The sequence below is a fragment of the Odontomachus brunneus genome, unplaced genomic scaffold, assembly GCF_010583005.1.
Source record: "Odontomachus brunneus isolate Ranch 3 - 2012 unplaced genomic scaffold, Obru_v1 Obru_scaffold_034, whole genome shotgun sequence".
Taxonomy (NCBI): domain Eukaryota; kingdom Metazoa; phylum Arthropoda; class Insecta; order Hymenoptera; family Formicidae; genus Odontomachus; species Odontomachus brunneus.
Genome location: NW_022639484.1, coordinates 29,598 through 35,211, shown reverse-complemented (window position 1 = coordinate 35,211; position 5,614 = coordinate 29,598). Strand labels below are relative to the sequence as shown.

At 40.5% G+C, this 5,614-nt stretch overlaps 1 long non-coding RNA gene across 1 annotated transcript; it reads right to left on the bottom strand.

The window, feature by feature from the left end:
• LOC116843587 lies at nucleotides 1–1,195 on the bottom strand. Its single transcript, XR_004377900.1, has 2 exons — nucleotides 999–1,195; nucleotides 1–905 (listed from the first exon to the last, which is right to left on the bottom strand). It is a non-coding gene; the product is annotated as an uncharacterized LOC116843587 (long non-coding RNA).
• Nucleotides 1,196–5,614: the final 4,419 nt, after the last annotated feature.

Sequence of the window (5,614 nt, the reverse complement as noted above, 5' to 3'; positions counted from 1 at the left end):
TCCTTAATAACAATTTTAATGTTATTTACTGTTTAAAAGATACATTGGTTTGTCAGTATGTTTGCAAACAGTTGTATTGTTCTCTAGTCTTGATCTTTATATAAAAAAGATAACGCGAATAATTATAAAATTAATTAATTATAAAATTTAATTAAATTAATTATTAAATTAATAATTAATAATATTTAAATTAAACATGTAAAGACTTGTACGTTTTTATGAATTCAGTAGCGATATGTTAATTAATACTTTTATAGCTTCGCATGAAATATATTTGCAGAGTCATAAGTATCAAATTATCTTATTTTTTAGTTATTAAATTTAAATATTCTGCTTTTTTATCTAATTTCAGTTATTTATGGAAAATTGTAAATATTTCCTTGTATGCGTTGAGCTCATTGTGACTCATTGCATAAAGACTGTTATCAAGACTACAAATTTATTGCTTCACATTTATACATATTGCTACAAAATACATGTGACTAACGTTATCTTGTGTGATGGTCAGTAATAAAAGAAAAAAAAAAACAGTAGAATTAAAAGGAAAAATTTTAACGTTGACGCGGGCGCGTATACACAAATTCATACATGATTTGTCTCGTGATTTAATTATAAAATAAAATCAATCTAATCCACTAGTGTATTTTCTCTCTCTCTCTCTTTCTCTCTCTTTCGTATATTTGAAACGTTATTGTTAAGATTCTTATTTCGAAGCTAATATTATCATATTTATCGATAAACAAGATCTTTTCATCCTACTGACGTACTTAGATAATCGATGATACTATTAGCATCTATTATTTCAAGCATTTTTCCTAGAACATGACACCTGCGCAATAGCGTCCCGATCAGCAAGTTCTATCTTCACTCTCTTTCCTTCTCTCTCTTAGCGACTCCTATCTTTACTAGAGTATAAGAAAAAAAGAAAATAATAAACATAAGTAGGCATTTTTCGATCGATACGTCCGCGATATTTTAGAAAGTTACAATATTCTCACATTTAGATTCTCTTCGACATTATCGGAGCATCGAGACATGTTTTTGTGTTTTTCGCAGATTGCGCAACAATTGGTAAAAACAGTGGAACCTCATCTATTATAAATAGTAACTTTATGAGAACGCAGTATAATAATCCAGGTGCTATCGAATATCGTATTTGAGGTACTTGAAGAGTAATGTTACCCAATCACAAGCCCGTAGCTTGTCTATAGTTCCAACAGGTGAGACTCTGGTCTCGTGATTGTCAACTCATATAGATACGGGGAACAGTCTCACTTGCGATTCACGTGTGTGCTTTGCCCTCGGCTCGTGAACGGAACACGTGATAACGTAATGAGACATGTTTCTATGATAATGCCGTCGTGATCGGCTGTTGATTATCATGATCACGATGTCTCGCCATGACGAAAAACGAGAGATTTTCTCTCGTTATCACTATATATCACGAATAATGACGTGGTACAATGATTCGTTTGTCTAGATATGATTTTTCTCGATTCTCGTTGCCGCAAGAAGTATGTATATGCGTTGAAGAATTGCGCAACTATCGAGATAGGAATTTACTCGGATTGACATGGGACAAAGATGTGAATTTATAAACGATTTCATGATGTTATCGCGTTTTTATCGCCAGTCTTATCACAAGTACGGTAGTCGCGGAGCTTATGCTTACAAGCATAATTATAAATTAGAACAGGCACAAACAGTGATCTCAGACGTCTAAAACTTAAGGCTCATCGAAGTATCGCATTGATAACAAAAGAATCATTAAAGTTCTGTGGCGCAACTTTTGAAATAAGCTTGAAGCACAATTATTTTATCCATGACGGATAACGCAAGACTCGCGCACGATAGATGATAAAAGAGCCCTTACTCACAGCGAAAAAGGAAGTTCGTCTCGATATCGATAACGAAGAAACCTACGCTCGGCGCTCCGGCGTTTTGCGTATAGACAGTGACATCAGAAGACACGTGGACCATTAACACAAAGAGAGCAATTAAATGAAATACATAGCAACATATCGCGACGAGTCATGAATATATCTAGTATTAATATACTGTAATATGCGATGAATGCGACACAGTACGTCTCGCGCTGAGTAACAGGGCGACTTTAAACGCCGCTGAACATTCAAGTTGCATTTAAATAAACGCGGCTTTTAAGTCGCATTTTCTGTACAAAATACGTGTTATTTGACGTGTTGCTTTCAGTCGCGTGTCTCGCGTCAAGTGGAGCGCATCCCTTTTGCGCGTTCTTTGTGTGCGCGCGGCGTCTTCTCGGCGTTTGCGAAACAGACGGGCGAATATATATATATATATATATATATATATGCGCGCGCTCACGTAATAACGGCTGCAAATGCGGCGGAGGAGGTAAAGTCGTATCACGGAGAAATGCGACGGGGGTCGTTGTCCCTTACGAGATGGACTGTATAACAGCCGAGTGTTGCGTTCGCTACGGTATTATGCAGGAATCTCTGTGACGTGGAGCCGTGCACTGGGATATCCGTGACCGTGGCTGCGAGAGATGCCACATCTCGCTTCTCCGGCTGCGACGATTTCGTTATGAAATGCACAGAGAAGTGCAATCTGCACATAGTCGCACTTACAACTGCGCCCTAAGGATGAGATTCGCCGCGCATGCGGCTATGTGCACTCGGGGCAGTTTAGGGGGTAATCGTTCGGGATGAGGACACATTCGTTTTATTTTCCTGATCTTGTCGAGGAACAATACAATTAGATATTCTCGGGCAAATGTTTGTTTTCCTGTATTGACTTGATTTTCGCTGTAAAATTGCAGGTGGACGATATATTTGTTTTATAGTTTTAGGTGTCCATTAATTCATCGGCGAAAGGTTTAACGAGACAGCGGGGAATGTAATTCAAATCCGGAACCGCGGAGCTTAAACTAGAATTTTTGAAATAAAAACAGTTGGTTATAGAGTAACTTTTGCAACTTTTACACGGTAGCACGATCTCATTACTGACGCAGGCACGGTGAAAGTGGTGCAATATAAATTTGTTATTCGCGAAATGAAACATGAGAAACGGTTCGATTTCCATCGAAAAATAGTCGAAAAATCGTTCGACAGAAGCTCGCGCTGGTTCGTGTCGCGCTGGTATAGGTGCGCTCCATATGCATCTCGTTCTGTGCCATACGTAACATCCACGGTGCAGATCCGCGTAAAACTGCACGTGCAGCGCGCGCACGCGCAGGCGACCGAGCGTTAATTGCAAAAGCAAACAATTGTTTTGCGCGAGGTGAGCCCGCCATCGTGCCACGCGCGCGCGGATTTTCCACGGCGACAACTTAGTTTCGCGCTTCGTGCATACGTCACACACACTGTCGCGAAACACGAGCGCGGATTTGACCGCGTAAAAGGCGAAAAACCACGTCACGAAACTTTCGCGTTGAGTGTCGAACGCCTCTCTCGACGCGCGCGCTGAATAGGCACGACCCATGTATGCGTGGGATTGCCGTCGCGTTACAAAGAAAGCTAATGAAGTCGCCGCGTTGAATGCGTATTTATGCGTTAAATTAAAGTTCCTTAAATATGCAAATCACGGGCACGTCGCGACAGATAGTGTTCCCGTATGCTCCGAATAAATTTGATTCGTATGGGCAGACAGAATCCGTTTACACCGAGTTTTTCAGAGCTTCACGTGAAAATTGATCACGTATATCATGTGCGTATCGTTTTGCACATCCGCTATTCACATCTTTGTTGCAAAATGAAGATTCACGAGATAAACGATAAAAAAGAGAACTTCTGTATTTACCAGGTTATCTTAATCGCGGTGTAATCCCACGAACAGTTACGATGATTTTCTTTCGTAAACTTCTCGCGACTACGAATCCTTGATAAGGAATATTGTTTTATCCACGACTGGCGGAGGGGCCCAATGGACGGATACCGGAGGATATATCTTGCGCGTGCTGATAAGAAACTTTGAAGCTCTTCTCGCTAAAGTCCTCGAAAGATTAGAGTACAACTCGCTTCAAGCTTCTGCCGGGTAGCTTTCATAAATCTTATATTTTAATATTTGCGTGATACTCTTCTCTTACACGAAATACGTCGTTTACAAAGAAATTATAATTTGTATAAATCTTGTTTAGTATGAAAGAAGAGAACTATTATAAATCCTGTGGATCAGTAATCAATTTTTCATAAGTTTTATAAAAAAGAATCTCAGAAAAAGAAAGAAATATTTCTATAGAAATTATATGAAATATATATTGAATAAAAATACCGAGTAGAAAGATCAAAGATCCAAAACGAGAAGAACGTAATATTAACAAAGAAAATTACGATATTGCAATATGTCGTGTTATAAGAACGCGTTGCAAAGTATATATCCTACTTCTTCGCATCACAAAATTTTATCTCCTGGAACATAGATGAAAATTTAGTATTTGTATGTACTAACACTCTTTATCACGAGCTTTACATCCACCTACCTACCTACCTACCTACCTACCTTATCTGTAACGCGTCTGTGAAACAGTGTTTAGGAAGTAGAACGAGGCTACTTCTGCACAAAGTATAATGTATGTCTCGTGTTTCAGATGTCTTATTAGTAATTAATTTATCCGTTAACCAGTTTTCTCTCTCTCTCTCTCTCTCTCTCTCTCTTATCACCCTCGGCGAGCTAGGTCTTTCGTATCCTTTAGTGACCCGACCTCACGGCTGTATCCTACGTCCAATATCCCGCATCCTACGAGACCTCGGGGCCACCGCGTGACACGTACGCGCATACACGCACACGCGCGTACACACATACACATACAAAAACACACACATACCGAGTATGGGTTACAGGCGTACGTACACAGGCTACGTAATAGGGAATATGCAAACTTGGGACGCGAACGCGAAGTAAACACGGACCGTAAACTGCCGTGTTAATTTCAAGGCCGGGCACACGGTAGAACCGAGACGCTCGCTGTTTTAATTAACCGCGGACCAGACTCCGCCGTGATATCGTGATTAAGAATTATGACGCGTAGCAGGGGAGGTGTCTACACGTGCGTGTACACACGCACTCACGGCCATAGCTGTGTTTCTCGTCAAACACCACTGTACCGGCGGAGGATCGTTTGCCTTGCGGAATTAGAGGGCGAATATCGTTTAAAGTTACGACATGTTCGTTCTTTCTTTTGTCTTATACGCGCGGCGCGCTGATGAGACTAGCGTTGCTTGCACTCGCGCGAAACTCGTGATTCAGGAATATCCTTCATTCGCCATGCCGCGGGACAGACTTCATTGGCACTAAAGCATGAGATTAACTCGGTCTATCGCGTTAATATTAAATTATGCAAACTCGGGCTTCTCTGCCGGAACAGATTGATATTTGAGATACAGCTACATCGGATGTAGCTATAAAAGGGATAATAACGCTCACCTTTCGCGACTCTGGCAGGAGAGAAATCTCTAAACGGATACTTCAGCGACTTTTCAAATTGCGAAAACGGACGTATCTCTACCGCGCTCATCCTTTAAGTCCGCTTTGATTTCTCGCGATATTTCAGCAAGTTGGTACTTTATCTTCTCTCTCTCTCTCTCTCTCTCTCTCTCTCGCACATGAATAAATCATAATTTACATCTGTTGACCG